Source organism: Polyodon spathula, chromosome 1 (assembly GCF_017654505.1).
Source record: "Polyodon spathula isolate WHYD16114869_AA chromosome 1, ASM1765450v1, whole genome shotgun sequence".
Lineage (NCBI taxonomy): Eukaryota > Metazoa > Chordata > Actinopteri > Acipenseriformes > Polyodontidae > Polyodon > Polyodon spathula.
In genome coordinates, this window is record NC_054534.1 from 242,458 (window position 1) to 267,512 (window position 25,055).

The 25,055-nt window shown below is 44.0% G+C and overlaps 1 protein-coding gene across 1 annotated transcript in view; it reads right to left on the reverse strand.

Annotated features, from left to right (window-relative positions):
• The window catches only part of LOC121304074, a 152,462-nt gene extending 127,960 nt beyond the window's left edge, over positions 1-24,502 (reverse strand). Inside the window, exon 1 of the mRNA XM_041235068.1 lies at positions 24,053-24,502. The gene's annotated coding sequence lies outside the window, so the exon portion shown is untranslated. The remainder of the gene's footprint in view (positions 1-24,052) is intronic.
• Positions 24,503-25,055: the final 553 nt, after the last annotated feature.

Consider the following 25,055-nt stretch of genomic DNA (forward strand, 5'->3'; position numbering starts at 1 on the left):
CACTGCTTTACAGACCAGCACACGCCTAATAATCACTGCTTTACAGACCAGCACACGCCTAATAATCACTGCTTTACAGACCAGCACACGCCTAATAATCACTGCTTTACAGACCAGCACACGCCTAATAATCACTGCTTTACAGACCAGCACAGCCTAATAAACACTGCTTTACAGACCAGCACACGCCTAATAATCACTGCTTTACAGACCAGCACATGGATATTAGTAGTGGGGATCGGATTATACACTCAAAGCGATAATGTCTGGGTCGTGGTGGAAAACAGGAGTCTTGTCCGGGTTAAACAGGAACCGTAACCTGAGATGTGGGTTTCCACAGCTTTCGCAAGGTGTCCTATTGACAGGGTACAAATGGGTTAGCGAACGGTGTAAACACAGAGTTTCTATAAACCGACCATGCACTAGAGATGAACTGCTTTACAGACCAGCACACGCCTAATAATCACTGCTTTACAGACCAGCACACGCCTAATAATCACTGCTTTACAGACCAGCACACGCCTAATAATCACTGCTTTACAGACCAGCACACGCCTAATAATCACTGCTTTACAGACCAGCACACGCCTAATAATCACTGCTTTACAGACCAGCACACGCCTAATAATCACTGCTTTACAGACCAGCACACGCCTAATAATCACTGCTTTACAGACCAGCACACGCCTAATAATCACTGCTTTACAGACCAGCACACGCCTAATAATCACTGCTTTACAGACCAGCACACGCCTAATAATCACTGCTTTACAGACCAGCACACGCCTAATAATCACTGCTTTACAGACCAGCACACGCCTAATAATCACTGCTTTACAGACCAGCACACGCCTAATAATCACTGCTTTACAGACCAGCACACGCCTAATAATCACTGCTTTACAGACCAGCACACGCCTAATAATCACTGCTTTACAGACCAGCACACGCCTAATAATCACTGCTTTACAGACCAGCACACGCCTAATAATCACTGCTTTACAGACCAGCACACGCCTAATAATCACTGCTTTACAGACCAGCACACGCCTAATAATCACTGCTTTACAGACCAGCACACGCCTAATAATCACTGCTTTACAGACCAGCACACGCCTAATAATCACTGCTTTACAGACCAGCACACGCCTAATAATCACTGCTTTACAGACCAGCACACGCCTAATAATCACTGCTTTACAGACCAGCACACGCCTAATAATCACTGCTTTACAGACCAGCACGCGCCTAATAATCACTGCTTTACAGACCAGCACACGCCTAATAATCACTGCTTTACAGACCAGCACACGCCTAATAATCACTGCTTTACAGACCAGCACACGCCTAATAATCACTGCTTTACAGACCAGCACACGCCTAATAATCACTGCTTTACAGACCAGCACACGCCTAATAATCACTGCTTTACAGACCAGCACACGCCTAATAATCACTGCTTTACAGACCAGCACACGCCTAATAATCACTGCTTTACAGACCAGCACACGCCTAATAATCACTGCTTTACAGACCAGCACACGCCTAATAATCACTGCTTTACAGACCAGCACACGCCTAATAATCACTGCTTTACAGACCAGCACACGCCTAATAATCACTGCTTTACAGACCAGCACACGCCTAATAATCACTGCTTTACAGACCAGCACACGCCTAATAATCACTGCTTTACAGACCAGCACACGCCTAATAATCACTGCTTTACAGACCAGCACACGCCTAATAATCACTGCTTTACAGACCAGCACACGCCTAATAATCACTGCTTTACAGACCAGCACACGCCTAATAATCACTGCTTTACAGACCAGCACACGCCTAATAATCACTGCTTTACAGACCAGCACACGCCTAATAATCACTGCTTTACAGACCAGCACACGCCTAATAATCACTGCTTTACAGACCAGCACACGCCTAATAATCACTGCTTTACAGACCAGCACACGCCTAATAATCACTGCTTTACAGACCAGCACACGCCTAATAATCACTGCTTTACAGACCAGCACACGCCTAATAATCACTGCTTTACAGACCAGCACACGCCTAATAATCACTGCTTTACAGACCAGCACACGCCTAATAATCACTGCTTTACAGACCAGCACACGCCTAATAATCACTGCTTTACAGACCAGCACACGCCTAATAATCACTGCTTTACAGACCAGCACACGCCTAATAATCACTGCTTTACAGACCAGCACACGCCTAATAATCACTGCTTTACAGACCAGCACACGCCTAATAATCACTGCTTTACAGACCAGCACACGCCTAATAATCACTGCTTTACAGACCAGCACACGCCTAATAATCACTGCTTTACAGACCAGCACACGCCTAATAATCACTGCTTTACAGACCAGCACACGCCTAATAATCACTGCTTTACAGACCAGCACACGCCTAATAATCACTGCTTTACAGACCAGCACACGCCTAATAATCACTGCTTTACAGACCAGCACACGCCTAATAATCACTGCTTTACAGACCAGCACACGCCTAATAATCACTGCTTTACAGACCAGCACACGCCTAATAATCACTGCTTTACAGACCAGCACACGCCTAATAATCACTGCTTTACAGACCAGCACACGCCTAATAATCACTGCTTTACAGACCAGCACACGCCTAATAATCACTGCTTTACAGACCAGCACACGCCTAATAATCACTGCTTTACAGACCAGCACACGCCTAATAATCACTGCTTTACAGACCAGCACACGCCTAATAATCACTGCTTTACAGACCAGCACACGCCTAATAATCACTGCTTTACAGACCAGCACACGCCTAATAATCACTGCTTTACAGACCAGCACACGCCTAATAATCACTGCTTTACAGACCAGCACACGCCTAATAATCACTGCTTTACAGACCAGCACACGCCTAATAATCACTGCTTTACAGACCAGCACACGCCTAATAATCACTGCTTTACAGACCAGCACACGCCTAATAATCACTGCTTTACAGACCAGCACACGCCTAATAATCACTGCTTTACAGACCAGCACACGCCTAATAATCACTGCTTTACAGACCAGCACACGCCTAATAATCACTGCTTTACAGACCAGCACACGCCTAATAATCACTGCTTTACAGACCAGCACACGCCTAATAATCACTGCTTTACAGACCAGCACACGCCTAATAATCACTGCTTTACAGACCAGCACACGCCTAATAATCACTGCTTTACAGACCAGCACACGCCTAATAATCACTGCTTTACAGACCAGCACACGCCTAATAATCACTGCTTTACAGACCAGCACACGCCTAATAATCACTGCTTTACAGACCAGCACACGCCTAATAATCACTGCTTTACAGACCAGCACACGCCTAATAATCACTGCTTTACAGACCAGCACACGCCTAATAATCACTGCTTTACAGACCAGCACACGCCTAATAATCACTGCTTTACAGACCAGCACACGCCTAATAATCACTGCTTTACAGACCAGCACACGCCTAATAATCACTGCTTTACAGACCAGCACACGCCTAATAATCACTGCTTTACAGACCAGCACACGCCTAATAATCACTGCTTTACAGACCAGCACACGCCTAATAATCACTGCTTTACAGACCAGCACACGCCTAATAATCACTGCTTTACAGACCAGCACACGCCTAATAATCACTGCTTTACAGACCAGCACACGCCTAATAATCACTGCTTTACAGACCAGCACACGCCTAATAATCACTGCTTTACAGACCAGCACACGCCTAATAATCACTGCTTTACAGACCAGCACACGCCTAATAATCACTGCTTTACAGACCAGCACACGCCTAATAATCACTGCTTTACAGACCAGCACACGCCTAATAATCACTGCTTTACAGACCAGCACAATAATCACTGCCTAATAATCACTGCTTTACAGACCAGCACACGCCTAATAATCACTGCTTTACAGACCAGCACACGCCTAATAATCACTGCTTTACAGACCAGCACACGCCTAATAATCACTGCTTTACAGACCAGCACACGCCTAATAATCACTGCTTTACAGACCAGCACACGCCTAATAATCACTGCTTTACAGACCAGCACACGCCTAATAATCACTGCTTTACAGACCAGCACACGCCTAATAATCACTGCTTTACAGACCAGCACACGCCTAATAATCACTGCTTTACAGACCAGCACACGCCTAATAATCACTGCTTTACAGACCAGCACACGCCTAATAATCACTGCTTTACAGACCAGCACACGCCTAATAATCACTGCTTTACAGACCAGCACACGCCTAATAATCACTGCTTTACAGACCAGCACACGCCTAATAATCACTGCTTTACAGACCAGCACACGCCTAATAATCACTGCTTTACAGACCAGCACACGCCTAATAATCACTGCTTTACAGACCAGCACACGCCTAATAATCACTGCTTTACAGACCAGCACACGCCTAATAATCACTGCTTTACAGACCAGCACACGCCTAATAATCACTGCTTTACAGACCAGCACACGCCTAATAATCACTGCTTTACAGACCAGCACACGCCTAATAATCACTGCTTTACAGACCAGCACACGCCTAATAATCACTGCTTTACAGACCAGCACACGCCTAATAATCACTGCTTTACAGACCAGCACACGCCTAATAATCACTGCTTTACAGACCAGCACACGCCTAATAATCACTGCTTTACAGACCAGCACACGCCTAATAATCACTGCTTTACAGACCAGCACACGCCTAATAATCACTGCTTTACAGACCAGCACACGCCTAATAATCACTGCTTTACAGACCAGCACACGCCTAATAATCACTGCTTTACAGACCAGCACACGCCTAATAATCACTGCTTTACAGACCAGCACACGCCTAATAATCACTGCTTTACAGACCAGCAAAGCCTAATAATCACTGCTTTACAGACCAGCACACGCCTAATAATCACTGCTTTACAGACCAGCACACGCCTAATAATCACTGCTTTACAGACCAGCACACGCCTAATAATCACTGCTTTACAGACCAGCACACGCCTAATAATCACTGCTTTACAGACCAGCACACGCCTAATAATCACTGCTTTACAGACCAGCACACGCCTAATAATCACTGCTTTACAGACCAGCACACGCCTAATAATCACTGCTTTACAGACCAGCACACGCCTAATAATCACTGCTTTACAGACCAGCACACGCCTAATAATCACTGCTTTACAGACCAGCACACGCCTAATAATCACTGCTTTACAGACCAGCACACGCCTAATAATCACTGCTTTACAGACCAGCACACGTCTAATAATCACTGCTTTACAGACCAGCACACGCCTAATAATCACTGCTTTACAGACCAGCACACGCCTAATAATCACTGCTTTACAGACCAGCACACGCCTACACTGCCTAATAATCACTGCTTTACAGACCAGCACACGCCTAATAATCACTGCTTTACAGACCAGCACACGCCTAATAATCACTGCTTTACAGACCAGCACACGCCTAATAATCACTGCTTTACAGACCAGCACACGCCTAATAATCACTGCTTTACAGACCAGCACACCTAATAATCACTGCTTTACAGACCAGCACACGCCTAATAATCACTGCTTTACAGACCAGCACACGCCTAATAATCACTGCTTTACAGACCAGCACACGCCTAATAATCACTGCTTTACAGACCAGCACACGCCTAATAATCACTGCTTTAAAGACCAGCTCACCTAATAATCACTGCTTTACAGACCAGCACACGCCTAATAATCACTGCTTTACAGACCAGCACGCGCCTAATAATCACTGCTTTACAGACCAGCACACGCCTAATGATCTCTGGAATGAAAGATCTCTCCCTGGTACACCTTGACTCGCTCAGGCTCCTCTGAATGGCACTGACACTGCAGGCTTTCATGATTTATTTTTGCTTGACTAAAACTATGGCGACATAGTTTTTGTTTTTGTTTTGTGCACCAGTGCACAGGGTTTTACAATTAGCAACCCAGTTAAGCCAGTTAAGTAGTGCTGAAAGGACATTTAGATCGATATATTTTATATAGATTTCGTGTGGAGTTTTGTATGTTGTACAGTATTTGGATCTGTTTAAATTTACAGGACAGAATGTCTGTGTCTTTCATCTGTGTAGCCAAACTGTGTTTCTCTGTCCAAGCTGGCTGAGATTTTGAATTTAGACTGCTATGAGTTCATTCTTATCAAACTCAATCAGTCCTGCAAATGACACACATTGTATCGGACCATCTGTGTTCCTTGCCAACTAATAATTGACGACTAATAAGACAAAAACATATAGAAAAAATACAAATGTATTGATCTGGCTATCTGGCTTCTGATAATCATTTTGGGGAAACTGGAAGTCAGTAAACCTCCAGGCTGTGTTTCAAACAAACACTCCCGTCTTTGATATTTAACAAGTTTGATTTGCCTTACATTGACACTTGAACACACAAGTCTTATCATGCGAGAGAACTGAAAATTGAGGAGGAAGTGTCAAAATAAGTGAAAGTACTGTCTCTTATGGATTATTAACAGCATTATGCTTCATTGGTAATTTGCGCTATTCACATTGTATAATCGATAGTTACACAAATCATTTCCTTTAGAGTTACAAATCAAACAACCTATTATTTATTTTTTAAAATAGTCAGTGTTGTACAGCCAGAGGCTGCACCTGGGGTCCTTTACCCATTCCACGGCTCTACATTTAGATTTTTAACTGGTCCCTTGGGCCACTGAGCTAGCGTTTTTACTGGCCCAGATGCAATTGTATCTGGCCCAATATATTCATGGTGGTTTTTATTTTCAGTATGTTTCTAACTGTGTATGGTAACCAAAACAAGCCCCTGTCTCAAAAGAAAATGGTTAAAAACAGCCTTTCAATATATGTTACTTCAGCCATTTGACATGCGCACATCAGTGTGCTTGTCAGAAAATGAAAATACTGCATTCAGGATTTGAAAATATATGTGTACAATTGATATTCCTTTTTTCACAAGAAAACCCAAACCCAAGCTGTTATCATATGGTCACAGCAACGCTAAAACTGAATTATAATAATCCTAATTAGGGATCCGTGAGTCAGTGTAGTCGAAAACACGATTACTCAAAAATAAACTATTCGAATAGCATATTACATATTCGAGTACACAAAAAAAACCTTACACATTAGCTGCTAGTAGAAGCAAACGTCTCTATTTTATTTTTTAATGCTGACGCTTAACATGTGTTATGTCAGTCTTAAACCAGTTGTTATCTGCATATTAAACGTAAGGACTCGAATTAATTATGCAATGCTTATAATAGCAACATTCTACAGTAATCGTATTGTGTTTGAAAATGTTACCAATTTTACTGCCTTGTTTTTAGCTAATGTTAAGATCCCTGCTTGAGTTTCTCTGTAATGACTGTACACGGCAGCTTCTGCAGCTGTTGCTAGCCAGTCGTGAAGCATCTTCCGGGAGCATGGCACTGACAAACTTTGAATGTGTGAATTGAAATAAAATAATGTATATAGCAAGTGCTAAAAGAAGTAATCCAAACTTGGGTAACATTGAAATCAGAAAGGAAATTTAACATTATAATGAATATAAAGGCATACTAAATGTTAAGCACAAGAATGCAGTGACTCTAAGAAAAGGCAAGATGCTTGTAGTTGGAAAGAAGTTATTTTTTTAACTCTGGACTGCAGTTCAATGTAAAACATCTACTGTTGACTGTCTGTGAATGGATGGAGTAACGGCCACATTTGCACTGACCATTAAAAGTACAACCAGGTATCCTTGTTTTGAATTATTTACAGGTTATTAAATAAACAAAGTAACCTGACCTTGATTTATCTGATGTCAGCACTTCATGGCTAGTTGTAATTAGTAATGTTAAACTTTTGTAATGTTGGAATGTACTTTCTATTGTTTTGGCCAGGTTACAATATTTACACTATTAACATTATTTTATAAATATTATTTGTTAGAATTAAGCAGATGTAGAATATTTAGATTGCAATATGACAGGTGTTATTTTATTCCGAATACGCTACAGCAAAAATTATTATTTGGTGGTTTACGCAATATTAATAATACAAAATAATAACAATCCTTCCCTGAGTGTTGACGCTTGTGTAGATCCTCCCAAGTCAAATAAAAAAGTTAGACAACTTGATGGCGTATCTGGGTATCCATCGGGACATCTTACTGCGAGACTGGATATGATGTGAACGAAATGTTGAATTCACAACAAATAAAGCTGCTGTTTGATCTGCAAGTCTGGGAAGCTGATGCCAAACAAGGCAGAAGGTTACTTTTTCTTCACTGTCATAATGGAGCCAGATGAAGCCTCCAATCTAAATGTTCGTCTTCATTTTTTTCATAATTACTTTCTTTATGATTTATTGATTTCAGTGATTTCCTTTTGGCTTATTCTTGAATTGTTGTCTAAAGAAAACAGTGTGTGCCAAAATATTACAGCACCCAGTATAACATACAGCATTTACAATGTTCAACTATTTACCACAAATTGGTGTAGAAAGTTTCTCAAATGTGAAAATGCTGACTGCTGTGGCAACGCTGTCAGTAACACCCACCCCCACCACTGCTGTAAATTCAAAATCACTGTTATGGAAATGTTGATGACCATGATGTGTATCAACAGCACTACATAAAGTATAGAAGAAGAATGGATACTAGTGTTTGGTAGGGAGTTTAGGCGAGCATGCAAGGGAATGAAAGGGTTAACCCTGATCTGCAGATAGAGTGACAATCTGATCGATCTGCTCTTAGTTTAACACAGAGTGCGTGGCAGGGTGTGCGATGAGAGAGCTCCGAGTGAAAATCTCGCCAGTGATTGATTCTGAGCTAGAGGCAGGAACTGGGAGCTGTAGCGCTGGGCTGGATGTTGCTTCCTTCTGCTATTTCTGAATTGCTCCTGTTTACGAGGCCCTGACAAACAGACTTACTGTCATTGCTTTAACTAAGTTAGATTAGCGCTGGCCCTCAACTAAATCTGAGTTTAACTCCTTGGAAAGGCAGCCCAGCCCTAGAGAGAAAAGTGGTTAGAGCTGAGAGTCTGGGAGGCAGGTAGGGTGGTTTAGTGGTCAGAGCTGATGAACTGGGGGGCGGTGTGGTCTAGTGGTTGGAGCTGAGTGTCTGGGAGGCAGGTAGGGTGGTTTAGTGATTAGAGCTGATGAACTGGGAGGTGGTATGGTCTAGTGGTTAAAGCCTGGGATAATTTGTGTTGCTTTAAGGCTGTATGGTTTTAGGACTTGTACATGGAATGAAAGCATAATATACCATTCCATAAGCTTATTGCATCAGTCTTTGAGGTTTAAGTATTGCTTCCTGTAATCAAAATATATCAGATCCCGCCCTGTTCAGACTTCTGCCTGTGTTTGTTGTCTCTGTATTTGTGCCACAAGTGTTGTCTTCAGCAAGGCTTTGAAGCACTGTAGATATGCTAAGAGGCCTTTATTAAAGCTGCTCTGAGAAATATCAGGTTTTGCAGCATCAGAGAGCCACGGGTTGCTGTAATGTCTGATGAAAGGGAAAAATCTTCTGTACTATCAACAACTGATGTGCTATGTTGTGTAATCACTCTTAATGCAGATACAGTCTAGGTTTAAACACACGGGCATATTGTAGTTATAGCACACAGCCAAATGAAAACAACCTCCCTTAAAAGGACCCAGTGTTATAGAATTTCAATATCCCTAACTTTTAACCAATGAATACATTAAGGAGGGCTCGATAAAGATCCATTATGAGGTGCTTAAGCGAGAGCACGCACAGTTTTGCTGTGGTCTAATCAGTAGAGTTATCTTGTTTTTCTTGTTTCCTGCGTGATTTATACAAAGAGTGCATAACTAGAATGTGTGTTATATAGAGCTGTGGATTATATGAAGGCTTGTGTGTGTCAACATAATTAATTATGGTAAATATTTAAAAAGATTTTCTCTAAATCATCATTAGCCCTTTTTTCTAAAAGAAGAAAACATGTAAATGCAAGACTTCTTACAAGCTCCTAAATTCAATTTGCTACTTGCTTACGCCTGGTTTTTGGGTGTGTTTTACCCTTTGAAAAAAAAATGCTAATGATGACCAATTCAGAATCTAGTATTAAAATGTATTTTATTTAAACAGATAGCTGCCAAGTAACAATGATTTGAGGTTAATGTTACAATAACAGACGGTAACAAGTATATGGGGCTTGGTCCCTTTATAGAAGTGTGTTTTGCATGGTCCTTTTTAATTCTAGCTCTCTGTGGAACCTTGAGTGAGTGAGTCACAAGAGTGAGAGAGCTCTTTAATCTCATTTGCAATGTGTGTGTTGTGTGTGTGTGTGTCTGTCCATGTGTGTGTGTGTGCATGCATGTGTGTGTGTATGTGTGTGTGTTGTGTGTGTGTGTGTGTGCATGCATGAGTGTGTGTGTGTGTGTGCATGTGTGTGTGTCTGTCGATGTGTGTGTGTGTGTGTGTGTGCATGCATGCATGTGTGTGTGTCTGTGGCGTGCGTGAGTGTGTGTATGTGGGGGGGGGGGGGGGGGGGGGGGGGGGGGATGAGCAGCGACACAGGAGATCAGTTATACAATAGCAACGTCATCTGAGTCCCAGGCAACCTGCCAGTATCTAAGTCTGTTCAATGATTAACTTGTACATTACCGTGCCTTGTCTCTATCTCTTTGTTTTTAGAGGAAGCGCTGTGTAACTGCAGTGCATGATAAAGACAGACTGATTTGCCATCCCAGAAAACCCCCCCCCCCCCAAAAAAAAAACAAAAACAAAAACAAAAACAAAAACGCGGGCTGTGACGGATAAGTGCATTGTAACATTGAAGAGACAGGCTTTGTATCAGGAAACTGGTGACCAAGTCGGAAATCCATATACAGTTACACTCAGATGTGTTAGGTAATTTCCTTCCATGTTACACTAATCACATGCAGTGGGTTTATTCTGCGGAAAAGCGTTTCAGGGCATGTTTTCAATTTGGAAAAAGCATTGTCGACAGTGATCACAGATTTCCCTGAACTACATTTGAAGCCAGCAGCCCTCTAAACAAGTGGACTCAACAGTAAGGAAATCCGAATGCGGTTTTTGTGTCATGGTATCGAACCCCTTCGATCTGGATTTTCTTAGCTAGCACAGCAGAAACCAGTTAACTGTTCTTGAAAGTACTGCCTGTCAGAAACATCAAAGCGCTTTTCTCTTGGCTTCAGTAAAGAAGGACTTACCAAGTATTTGGACAGACAGGCTTTTTGCACATTTCCATTCGATCAGAGATGCCGTTCCCCTAACATCAGCCCCCCGAGAGGTTTTGCATTTGTTCACAACAACAACAACAAAACCATTGACAGTTGTTATATGAAAATAAAAACACATAAATAAACAAAATAAACAAGGAAAGTGTAGCTTGAAAAGGTTCTTAGGGAACAGGCATTGCTTTTATCAGCTTGCATGTATGTTTACAGCCACCTAACACATAAACACATTATTAGTCATTAAATAAGTACGTAATCTGTTGATATAGAACCCTTTGTGGTTTAAATGTTCAGCTTTGCCATTGAAATTCTGCGTGTGAGATCAACACTCTCAGCAAAATTATAAGGGTAGTTGCTGCTAATAGATTCAATGGGGATGTGACTTGCAATGAAAACGAGAGCCTATTGAGTCTTGTGGCTCATTCAGTAGAGGGTGCTACTGAGATATATTAACTTCAGAAAAGGAATGGCATGTGTTCTGGTTAGCTTATCGATCTTCACAATAGTTGTGGTAGTTACTTCACTAAAGTCTTTACAATCTTAAAAGGAGTTGACACAGAAACCAGGACCAGAGGACACTGTTGGTAATGAATTGGAGATAGACTAGGCAGGGGAAAGGAGCCACTTCTTCACACGAAGGATATTGTTGAGGCTTGGAGTGGGTTCCCTGCTGTAGTCATGTCATTGATGCTGAATCATTGGGATCCTTTAAGACCCAGCCTGACAAATGTTTGAGGTCAATCAGATACTGGGAACCCGATGGGATGAATGGGCTCCTCTCTTTCATAAATGTTTTTATGTTCTTATGTACTATGCAGCCAGCCAGATGGCAGTGAGCTGGCTGCACTACAGCAGTGGATATATGAGTGCCATTGACTCCTTTATGATATCTGTCTGAGTCTCATAAAGGTGTCCTACGATGCTGGTGTACACAGGTGACCCTGGGATGTATGATAACTGTAGTCATTTGTTGAGTATTGTTACGAAACAAAACGGCAAATCTACATACTGCAGCAAATCTTGCTTTTCAGCAGGTACAAAAGTGTGATACTGAGAAAAAGCAATATGTAACAACTTCCCAAGCCCCTCCCCTGGTGCAGTAGAGCAGAGTATTGAGGGCAGAGAGAGAGATAGAGACTGGCTAACGAGGTGCAAGGCTTCAGGCAGCTGGTCTCAAGGGTTAGGATTTCAATTACAGCAGTGCAATATGTGTGTTGACTAATCTAAGGGGCTGTAAAGACGACATACAATCCTTATCTGTGGATTGCCTGCAAAACTGTGTGCAGAGTCCTTCATTCCCCATAACCTAAAGCACAATAAACAATAACTAATACAATCCTGAAATTTAATTTTTTTTTTAAATAAAATGTGCTTCTTCTCTCTGTTTGTGATGCAAAGTGTTAGAGTCCCTATCTGCACTTTTATATAAGCAGTACTTAAGCGTATTATAAATTTATGAAGAGCTTTGCACCCTCTTTCATAAAAGCTCAAACAAGTCTTGTGTTTATTACAGAGCGCTGCCACATCCCCAGAGAGACCTCCCCGGGGTTCTGATACGTGAATCCCTGTTGACGGATGTGTGGTTGACAGAGACAGCAGCGCTCAGGGAATGAGACAGAGTGTGTGTACCCTGTTGGGGGTGGCTGATTTATACAGACAGCTTAATGGGGCAGGCTTTGTAACGCTGGATTACATTTCCTGGAAAAGTAATTGTATCACCTTAATTCCTTGTTTCTTGGCTGCATTTATTATCTGAAAATGAGCACTTCATTTTGTGTCCTACACTGTGCATGCATGTACATATTTATTTATTCATTAGTTGCCACAGAGTAGACCATTTAACCTTCAAGCCATCGTGACATGATTCAATCAGCCCAGCCTCCTGCTTCAGCCTTCCACGCAGAGATCAGCAACACCGGGACTTCACTGCAATAGCGTTAAAGTAGCGCTGGACAAAGCGCTTGTCCGACTGTTCGGATTGAGCTCTCTATAGAAACCAAGCGTTGAGAATCAGGTGAGGGTCCCTGGCGTTCATTGGGGTAGTTTACCAGCTGTTTGGATTTGTGATGATCGCTGCTTTTCTTAGACTCTGAACAGGAATCCACACCAATTCAAGCAGCTGTGTCTTCACTTGTTTCACTCAGAATGGTAAATTAGCCTGGTCAACACCAATGCCCCTCATCTGAGGAGAGCTTGATCCGAATAATCAGTTTGTGCAGCCCTGCTTCAAAGTATATAGGACTCGTACAATAATTCTGGTAACTCTTACCTAACATGCATTAACTCGACATCACTTTGTAGGTCTCACGTGTTCCTATGTAAAAGATTCACACATTTTGCTAAGCGTGTATTAGATTGCATAGCTATTAGTTTAGCGATCGCTCCTTGCAGACATTTCAAACGCGACACTTCTGGTAGGTACATCATGCATTTAAAATTTGGAGGGGCACAGTCAAAAAGGCAAATGCTTTTATTATTATTGTGGTGCGTATTTAATGCATTTAAAGGCACGTTTAGAGGGTATTTAAATCTACAGATGCAGTTTTATTCATGATTATCCTACACAGATATGTCAGCAGTGTTTGTTTCTTACTGGTATGTACACATTGATCTCTTTCTATTTCACCAGCCTCCTCACTTTGTCTATCTTTGCTGTTGCTGCTGGTGCTGCTGCTGCTTTCTGAGTATCTTTTCATGTTTTCAGTGTCGTCTGTGTGTCTTCATGATCGGAAGTGCAACGCTGCAGTATCTACCACAGAGTTTGTTCACTAATTGTAATGAAAATGAATAACTCTTCAAGTGGTTATCAACTCTGACTTAGTCATTTCAGTGAAGTGCTCCACACTTTGTTTAAAAGATACAGTAATAGTAATTTTAAACAGTTCGTATTAACTAAACATTTACAACAACAACAAAAAAACACAATTATTAACAAGCCAGAGCCCCTTAAAATAAAAGCTGAACCTTTAATATTTAGAAAGCAAGCACATGTGGAACTGGTGAAATAAAAACAATCACACCGTGTAAACCTCAATGTTTAAAATGTAATTCCCTTTCAAGAATGAAATGTAACCTAATGGGATGTATCTCTTATAGCTCAAATTACCGGAGCACTTATATCAAAGCCCGTCCTTCACGAGCCCTGCATGCGTCAGACAATCGCTTGCGTCCCCAGGAGATAAATACAAGTGACGCATAAGGCTCAGCACCATTTTTTGTTGCTTGAGGAAGGAGTCAGCTCTCTTTTCAGTCATAACTATGATATTTTCACTTTTTCTCTCTCTTATTTCACATTACCGGCATCTTGCTCCCAAGCAGCAGCCACAGGGGCAAGTCCCTCTGAGCCAGCAGTCCTAGGGCTTGCTGCCTCAGGTCCAGCGCCCATTCTCTCAGGCCCACCTGGATTACTGGCGATCATACACCTCAGACCCCTGGGTGTTCACCACCATCAAGGCTAACTGTCTGCTTTGAGCTTTTCAGCCCAACGCAGTGGTGATGGTAATGACCTTCCCGAGATTCTGGGCCTGATGGCAGCAGCATCTCCGGTTCTCCCTTTCTGGTTCCCGGTACTGACACAGCTCCTACATGGTCAGCTGCCTGTCACTACCTGATGAGTCAGGCATGGGGCACTCTGTGGCAACAGTCCTGCAGCTCTGGGTTATCTGACAGGGTCTTTGTCACCCATCAGAATGTAGGGGCAGCATCTACCCACTCTGAGTATGGCTACAAATGGGGTGTCTTCCAGACGTGGTGCCAGTTGTGTGCACTAGACCCCACGACATGCCCCATGGCAGATATACTGCAATTCTGCAGGACCTGTTTAATAAAAGGAAATCTCCCTCCACACTTAAGGTCTACCTGGCAGATATTTCAGCTTGTCATATTTAAATTGACAGTCTCCCCAGGATCATACTTCCTGATGGGAGTTTTTTGAAGGGTACTCGGAGGTTAAGACCCCCTAGAAAGGACCTTGTCCCTCACTGGTGGCTCAGTGTAGTGCTGGACGCACTTACAAGACTTCCACTCAAACCCCTTCATTCAGCAGAGCTGAAATTCCTGTCTTTAAAGATATCTTTACTGCTTGCCATTGCCTCTGCCAAGCAGGTAGATGAAATGCAAGCATCTCAACAGTGAAAGCCTGTTTGTTTTTTTTTGGTGGAGGCCAGAACTAAGGTTACTCTTTTCTCGCTAAAGCATTTCTGCTTTCCATATCAACCAGTCAGTGGAATCGGAGGCCTTCCATCCACCTCCTTTCCAGTCTGTGAGGGAGAGAAAGTTCCAGACGCTCTGTCCAGTTTGTGCACTGGTGTATTATGTTGACGGCACCCAGAGTTGGCGGCAATCCGAGCAATTGTTTACTTACTTACTGCAGGTCTAAGTTCCACGGACAAGCCCTGTCTAAACTGTGGCTGTCGGTGTGGATTGTAGACACGATCAGGATTGCATACAATCTTGCCAACCTGCCTTGCAACCTCCTAGGCATTATTCCAGGGTACATCTGTCTCAGACATTTGCAACGCTGCAGTATGGGCCACGCCTCGTACTTTTACCAGGTTCTACCTAAGCTACCTCAGCAGGACCCTGGTTTTGGGACCAGAGTGTTAAGAGCAGCCACTCATTCTACTTTTTAACACATTTTTATTATGTTCAACTTTAAGTCCTGGGGTAGTTAGCCACACCCTTTTTGGACTTCTGGTGTTAAATGCTGAGGTTCCTCAGTGTAGCCTTGCACTACATACACTGCATCAGGCGTCACTTGCGACGGCTTGGGTATTGGCTCCCATTAGGTAATGGTTACATTTCGTACTTGAAAGGGAACGTTAGGTTATTATCATAACACTGGTTCCCTGAAATAGAAATGTAACCATTACCCTCACTCCAACACAGCAGGCTTGAAGAGGAGGCTGAGCCTTATGCGTCACTCGTATTTATATCCTGGGGGCGGAGGCGATTGTCTGACTCATACAGGGCTCACTTTGACATAAGTGTTCTGGTAATTTGGGCTATAAGAGATATATCCCATATATCCCAACGGTTTCTTGCTTTTTGCTCTTTAGGAACCAAGAGAAGTCTGGAGACCTGAAAGTAAGCGGGGTAGACACTAGGTCTTGCAATACAAGAGGGCGCGTGAAAATGAAAGTCAATTAACTCTAGCCTCTTTTCTCTAACACAGCAACCTTCTGAAAAGTTCACTTTATTGTTTTCTCATCTCCTGTGGCAGAAGTGTTATTTTATTGCTAATAAGTAATTTAGAGCGCCAGCTAAGGTTTTAAATCAGGCCTCTCGGATCGCATTTATGGCTGGCTGGCAGCTCCCAATAGCTGTTCTCCTTATTAAAATTCTCTTCCACAGACATGTAAACAGCGGTTTCATATCGATAATGATGCTAGGGGAGCCATGGATGAGCTGATGCTGTGCAGCTTTTGGTTTTAATGAATTTTAGAAGGGCGTAGTGTGGAAGTGAGGCAGACAGACAGACAGGACAATTTTCTGGGAGTCTGCTCAAGCAAAAGAGTGCCAGCCATTGCCTGTGATAGAGTCCTGTACGGGTCTGATTTTCACGACCCGGACCCGCTACTACAGGACCCGACCTGAAACCGCAACCCCTGCAGCACTGTCTTCTTACCCGGAACCTGACCCGACCTGCTTAATCAGACCTGCAACCCAACCTGAACCTGCAAGTGTTTGTCCTTTACCTATGCCTTCGTCAACTGACTCTCTCACGCTCTCACATTCACACACAGATAGGTAGTGGTGCTAACTAAATGTGTTATACGGAATATTGTCACACCATCGCAGAGACACACAGACGTATATAAATTTGGAACAGTGTATAATGATAGCGATGAAAATAATATTGATCTGTCTCTACCATTCACCACGGATTGAGTTTACACAATAGGCTATACAGTGTGGTAGCTTTCTCTGGTGGTCTGCATATATTTAAACATTGTAACATATTAACTATCGCTACTTTATTATAAAATACCTGTCTATTCCTTTCGTGCCACCAATGAAAGGGAGCTACGCCTGTGCTTTCGCAGAGATGATGTACCAGTTTTGTGGCTGTCGTTTACAAAAACATAATGACAGGTTTTACAAGCAACGAATCCAATCACATGTTTATTATTTTCATTCGCTATGATTCCAAAACAACTCCACACTTGTGATTTACCTCACGCACTGTTATCCACCACATGATATAAACCCTGCACTGTCTTTTGTTTCACCTCCTCCACAGACGTTTATTATAACCAAGCAGACGTGATAAAAAGATCTTGTGACCTATCAAACAAGCGAGAACAACACTGCTTAGCCAGCTGACTCCTCCCTAACCGCATCCTGCTTTAGAGCTGGAAATACCGGTACATTTACCTTCTAATATGTTATTTGGAAAGGGTTACAGACGAGTACGCTGACCCCAATATTTGTTTTTGACCCGCACCCGAACCGCAAACTGCGAAAAAGTTCAGTATTTGCGATCTGTCAAGCTGGTTACTGTTTGTTAGAACAGAGCCTAATAACGAAATGCTGAAATTGAAATGACGCTTCTTTGAAAATGTCTGTCTGCACGTCATGTCTCTGTTTGTGTATCGGACAGTCATGTCTTTTCTGTCACATTCAGTCATGTTTCTGTTTGTGTATCGGGTCAGTCACATTCAGTCATGTTTCTGTTTGTGTATCAGGCAGTCATGTCTTTTCTGTCACATTCAGTCATGTTTCTGTTTGTGTATCAGACAGTCATGTCTTTTCTGTCACATTCAGTCATGTTTCTGTTTGTGTATCAGACAGTCATGTCTTTTCTGTCACATTCAGTCATGTTTCTGTTTGTGTATCAGACAGTCATGTCTTTTCTGTCACATTCAGTCATGTTTCTGTTTGTGTATCGGGCAGTCATGTCTTTTCTGTCACATTCAGTCATGTTTCTGTTTGTGTATCGGGCAGTCATGTCTTTTCTGTCACATTCAGTCATGTTTCTGTTTGTGTATCAGACAGTCATGTCTTTTCTGTCACATTCAGTCATTTCTGTTTGTGTATCAGACAGTCATGTCTTTTCTGTCACATTCAGTCATGTTTCTGTTTGTGTATCAGACAGTCATGTCTTTTCTGTCACATTCAGTCATGTCTCTGTTTGTGTATCAGGCAGTCATGTCTTTTCTGTCACATTCAGTCAAGTTTCTGTTTGTGTATCAGGCAGTCATGTCTTTTCTGTCACATTCAGTCATGTTTCTGTTTGTGTATCAGACAGTCATGTCTTTTGTCTGTCACATTCAGTCACATGTTTCTGTTTGTGTATCAGGCAGTCATGTCTTTTCTGTCACATTCAGTCATGTTTCTGTTTGTGTATCAGACAGTCATGTCTTTTCTGTCACATTCAGTCATGTTTCTGTTTGTGTATCGGGCAGTCATGTCTTTTCTGTCACATTCAGTCATGTTTCTGTTTGTGTATCAGACAGTCATGTCTTTTCTGTCAGTCATGTTTCAGTCATGTCTTTTCTGTCACATTCAGTCATGTTTCTGTTTGTGTATCGGGCAGTCATGTCTTTTCTGTCACATTCAGTCATGTTTCTGTTTGTGTATCAGACAGTCATGTCTTTTCTGTCACATTCAGTCATGTTTCTGTTTGTGTATCAGACAGTCATGTCTTTTCTGTCACATTCAGTCATGTTTCTGTTTGTGTATCAGACAGTCATGTCTTTTCTGTCACATTCAGTCATGTTTCTGTTTGTGTATCAGACAGTCATGTCTTTTCTGTCACATTCAGTCATGTTTCTGTTTGTGTATCAGACAGTCATGTCTTTTCTGTCACATTCAGTCATGTTTCTGTTTGTGTATCAGACAGTCATGTCTTTTCTGTCACATTCAGTCATGTTTCTGTTTGTGTATCAGACAGTCATGTCTTTTCTGTCACATTCAGTCATGTTTCTGTTTGTGTATCAGACAGTCATGTCTTTTCTGTCACATTCAGTCATGTTTCTGTTTGTGTATCAGACGTCATGTCTTTTCTGTCAGTCATGTCTTTTCTGTCACATTCAGTCATGTTTCTGTTTGTGTATCAGGCAGTCATGTCTTTTCTGTCACATTCAGTCATGTTTCTGTTTGTGTATCAGACAGTCATGTCTTTTCTGTCACATTCAGTCATGTTTCTGTTTGTGTATCGGGCAGTCATGTCTTTTCTGTCACATTCAGTCATGTTTCTGTTTGTGTATCAGACAGTCATGTCTTTTCTGTCACATTCAGTCATGTTTCTGTTTGTGTATCAGACAGTCATGTCTTTTCTGTCACATTCAGTCATGTTTCTGTTTGTGTATCAGACAGTCATGTCTTTTCTGTCACATTCAGTCATGTTTCTGTTTGTGTATCAGACAGTCATGTCTTTTCTGTCACATTCAGTCATGTTTCTGTTTGTGTATCAGACAGTCATGTCTTTTCTGTCACATTCAGTCATGTTTCTGTTTGTGTATCAGACAGTCATGTCTTTTCTGTCACATTCAGTCATGTTTCTGTTTGTGTATCAGACAGTCATGTCTTTTCTGTCACATTCAGTCATGTTTCTGTTTGTGTATCAGACAGTCATGTCTTTTCTGTCACATTCAGTCATGTTTCTGTTTGTTTATCAGGCAGTCATGTCTTTTCTGTCACATTCAGTCATGTTTCTGTTTGTGTATCGGGCAGTCATGTCTTTTCTGTCACATTCAGTCATGTTTCTGTTTGTTTATCAGGCAGTCATGTCTTTTCTGTCACTGTGGCAGAGACCAGCTCTGCCGTTTAGAAATTGACAGGGATGGGGTTAAATTCCCCTACCTGCCTGGGTTCATTGTGTTCAGGTGGCTGGGGTTGATTAGTTGATTAGTTTAATTAACGATCAATCAACGCCCAGCCACCTGACATAAAAGGAGGCCTCTGCTTCCCATAGAGAGGAGGGAGCTGAGGAAGCAGGTTAGTGGGTTTTTGTTTGTGATTTTTCGAATCCAGTGAAGACATTGCCCAGCCTGGAAACCTTAATTTTGTAAGTTTTGCTTTTTGTCTTTCTTTTTGTGTTTAAATCCCTTTGTTTTTTTATAAAAATGGGAAAGAAGAGCAGACAACGGCAAAGGCAGGAGAGGCAGCAGCTGAAGAAATGTAAGCTGCTGCAGCCACCACTGGAGGACCCGGCCAGCCTCTTCCCCTGGTGTTTATGGTGCGGAAAGGAGGACCACCGCTGGCGGTCCTGCCCAGACGTGCCACCCTCAAACTGGTGTGGCCGTTGTGAGGAGAACGGCCACAACTGGGCAGGATGCCCCTACAATCAGGCCCAGGAAGAAGTGCAGTGTTCACCCCGGGCATCAGGGGCCACCCCACTACCTCCAGCACCACCACCTTCACCACCGTCCCAGGAGATCTGGGACTGGTTGATGCACCCTGAGGCAGACCTCGTCCACGATTTCCCCATAGTTATCAACACGCTGTGGCATCGAGATGGGGAGAGGTGGGAATAGTGGGAGGAACAGCACCACCCGGCGTCCTTCACAGAGGTTGCCCTCATGGTGGTTAATTACCTGGCGGTAGACGTGGGAGATGCCCTGGTCATTCCAACAAAGAGGGTGGAGCTGCTGTCCCTAGAGCCAGAGAGGGGTGAGCCGCCTTTCCTAGGGCCAGAGAGGGGTGAGCCGCCTTTCCTAGAGCCAGAGAGGGGTGAGCCGCCTTTCCTAGAGCCAGAGAGGAGTTGCCGCCATCCTGAGAGCCAGAGAGGGGTGAGCCGCCTTCCCGAGAGCCAGAGAGGGAGGAGGAGCCTGCCCAAGAGCCAGAGAGGGGTGAGCCGCCTTCCCGAGAGCCAGAGAGGGAGGAGGCTTCCCAAGAGCCAGAGAGGGAGGAGTTGCCGCCGTCCCCAGAGCCAGAGAGGGAGGAGTTGCCGCCGCTCCCAGAGCCCAGAGGGGAGGAGCTATGGCCCAAGGATGCCTGCCTTGCACCGCCCAAGGATGCCTGCCTTGCACCAGAGAGGGGTGAGCCGCCTTCCCGAGAGCCAGAGAGGGAGGAGTTGCCGCCGCTCCCAGAGCCCAGAGGGGGAGGAGCCGCCGCTCCCAGAGCCCAGAGGGGAGGAGCTATGGCCCAAGGATGCCTGCCTTGCACCGCCCAAGGATGCCTGCCTTGCACCACTTGGGGATGCCACGCCCGCTCCGCTCAGGGATGACACATTTGGATCTCCTGGGGTTACCTGCTGCTCCGCATCGCCTGGGGCTGCTGGTGTCTCCTCTTTGTTTTCTAGGGTTGTCGAGGGTCCGCTGCCGCCGTCGCCTCCCGGGGGTCCGCTGCCGCCGTCGCCTCCCGGGGGTCCGCTGCCGCCGTCGCCTCCCGGGGGTCCGCTGCCGCCGCGTCCGTCACCAGAGGGAGCCGGAACGTCGTCCGAGGAGGCCGCGCCCACTCTGTCCGGGGGTGCTGCCTGCCCGCCAGCACTGCCTCTGCTGGAGGGTCCAAGTCCCGTGACAGCATCGCCGTACTACCTTGGAGATCCACCACCTACCGAAACAGCCCGCCCAAGGGACATAATTGGACGCGGGATGGGGGTGGGGGGAGTTGGCTGATTACGGCCGGTGTACATTGTACATGGGGGGAGGTGTGTGGCAGAGCACGGCTCTGCCGTTTAGAAATTGGCAGGGATGGGGTTAAATTCCCCTACCTGCCTGGGTTCATTGTGTTCAGGTGGCTGGGGTTGATTAGTTTAATTAACGATCAATCAGCGCCCAGCCACCTGACATAAAAGGAGGCCTCTGCTTCCCATATAGAGGAGGGAGCTGAGGAAGCAGGTTGGTGGTTTTTTGTTTGTGATTTTTTGAATCCAGTGAAGGCATTGCCCAGCCTGAAAACCTTAATTTTGTAAGTTTTGCTTTTTGTCTTTCTTTTTGTGTTTAAATCCCTTTGTTTTGACCCTTGTGCCCTTTTATTTTGTGTTAATTTATAATAAAAACATATAACATAAAAATATATAATTTATTTTTTTGAACTGCAGTCTGTCTCTGGGCCTCTATCCACTCGTCAGCCTGTCAGTCACATTCAGTCATGTTTGTGTATCAGGCAGTCATGTCTTTTCTGTCACATTCAGTCATGTTTGTGTATCAGGCAGTCATGTCATTTTAATGATTTTAATGCACGTCACTGTACTCGAATTTAAGACGCAGGCCATTTCTGAGAAGAAAAAATTGGTTTAAAAAGTGCATATTAAATTTGAAGGAATATGGTAAACCAATCACTATGCAGTACTTTAATGTAATAAGTAATACAAATCTAATAAGGTCTTCCAACTGAGATGCACTACCACTATAGAAAAGGATTATACATGGTATAATCACCAGAAGCGCTACAAGATTGCATTGGAAAGTCTATTATTGTCTACAGACATGCTTTACTCTCAGCAGCATACACAGAAGCACAAGTATGACGTGTTTTCAGTTATTAAGTTGTGGAGTATGCTTATTTGTGCAAAGGGCTCTGGCAGACAGCTGAGTCCTACTCTGTGCTCATAAACAGAGCGCGCCGAGAGCTGTGTGATGCTGCGTCGAGTCCTGTCACTTTAAACTGTTTAGTATGAATGAACAAGGAGACATTGGTCAGCCAAACCATAGTCACGCCCAGCTTGGCATTTTAAACTGTGTGGCAAGAAGGGTATCTCTCAAAAATACTGTGGCGGTCTGTCCGTCCCTCTCTCTATCGAAACATGCACTCTGCTCACATGTGTACTGGGACACAGGGTGCCTTCTCTCTATCGAAACATGCACTCTGCTCACATGTGTACTGGGACACAGGGTGCCTTCTCTCTATCGAAACATGCACTCTGCTCACATGTGTACTGGGACACAGGGTGCCTTCTCTCTATCGAAACATGCACTCCGCTCACATGTGTACTGGGACACAGGGTGCCTTCTCTCTATCGAAACATGCACTCCGCTCACATGTGTACTGGGACACAGGGTGCCTTCTCTCTATCGAAACATGCACTCTGCTCACATGTGTACTGGGACACAGGGTGCCTTCTCTCTATCGAAACATGCACTCCGCTCACATGTGTACTGGGACACAGGGTGCCTTCTCTCTATCGAAACATGCACTCCGCTCACATGTGTACTGGGACACAGGGTGCCTTCTCTCTATCGAAGCATGCACTCTGCTCACATGTGTACTGGGACACAGGGTACCGTCTCTCTATCGAAACATGCACTCCGCTCACATGTGTACTGGGACACAGGGTGTTGGTGGGGAGTGTAAATAAGATGAAAGTGTATCAGGGTCACTTACATGCTAACAGTGGCACAATCACAAACTAACACACACACACACACACACAGACATACACATGCACACACGCATGCTAATACATGCACGCACACACTAATACACACACACAAACACACACTAATACACACACACACTAATACACACAGACACGCACACAGTACCCTTGAACCCCTATCCTGAAAGTGACACTGGTGTGTCTCTGGAAAATCCTGGACCACTCTTTAAGTTCAAGTATGACTGTCCAGTGCCTATTCTTCTGGACACAAGAGTGTGTCACACACTAGTATGTATTTAAATATGTGAATTATTGATAGACAGATACATCGCTTTTTACTTTTTTTATAGGGTAATGCTATTCAGTAAAATAGTAATATACCCTGTGTGTTACTGATCTAGATTGGAATACATGCAGGTATCCAATACCCTTCATCCATCAAGTATTCAAAGAGAAAGCTTCAGCTCACCTTCGCAGCTCTTGCCATGTTACTCCACTTTTTTTTGGTCTTCTTTTCGAACAATTCGCGTGGGGGTGGGGCTGTTGTGATTAAATTGTAAAACACGTTTCAGTGTTATTAGTTCCCAGGGGTCAGGTTACTTGAAGCTGACTCTCGCTGTCTCTCCTCTCCCATCTCCCGAGCCTCTCACAGCCTCTCCCGCTGCTCCCTCCGCGCTGCCTGCCACACAATCATCCTGCTCCGCTGCTGCTGACTCCGTCCCTCTGAGGAATGCCCATCTCTGCTATAACACACCATCACACCGGCAGTCCTGGGCTCTATTTTGCAATGTGCTCCTTCCCTCTAAGTGTGTAGGAGTGTGTGTATGTGTGTGACGATGGAAAGGCTCTCTGATTGGAGCTCTGTTCTTGGCTGTTTGAGCAACCAAGGAAAAGCTAACTGCCTCTCTCTCTCTCTCTCTCTCTCTCTCTCTCTCTCTCTCTCTCTCTCTCTCTCTCTCTCTCTCTCTCTCTCTCTCTCTCTCTGCCTCTCTCAGAGGGAGAGGGAGTGGCTCCTGTGTTTCAGTTTAATTAAAGAAACAGACGGCACGCTGTTGCAGCTGCTGGAACATCATCTGTACACAAGGAGGCTGTACAGTAAGAGCTGAGGCAGGAGGAAGCAGAGCAGTATCTTGTACTGTACAGTAAGAGCTGAGGTAGGAGGAAGCAGAGCAGTATCCTGTACTGTACAGTAAGAGCTGAGGCAGGAGGAAGCAGAGCAGTATCCTGTACTGTACAGTAAGAATTGAGGCAGGAGGAAGCAGAGCAGTATCCTGTACTGTACAGTAAGAGCTGAGGCAGGAGGAAGCAGAGCAGTATGCTGTACTGTACAGTAAGAGCTGAGGCAGGAGGAAGCAGAGCAGTATCCTGTACTGTACAGTAAGAGCTGAGGCAGGAGGAAGCAGAGCAGTATCCTGTACTGTACAGTAAGAGCTGAGGCAGGAGGAAGCAGAGCAGTATCCTGTACTGTACAG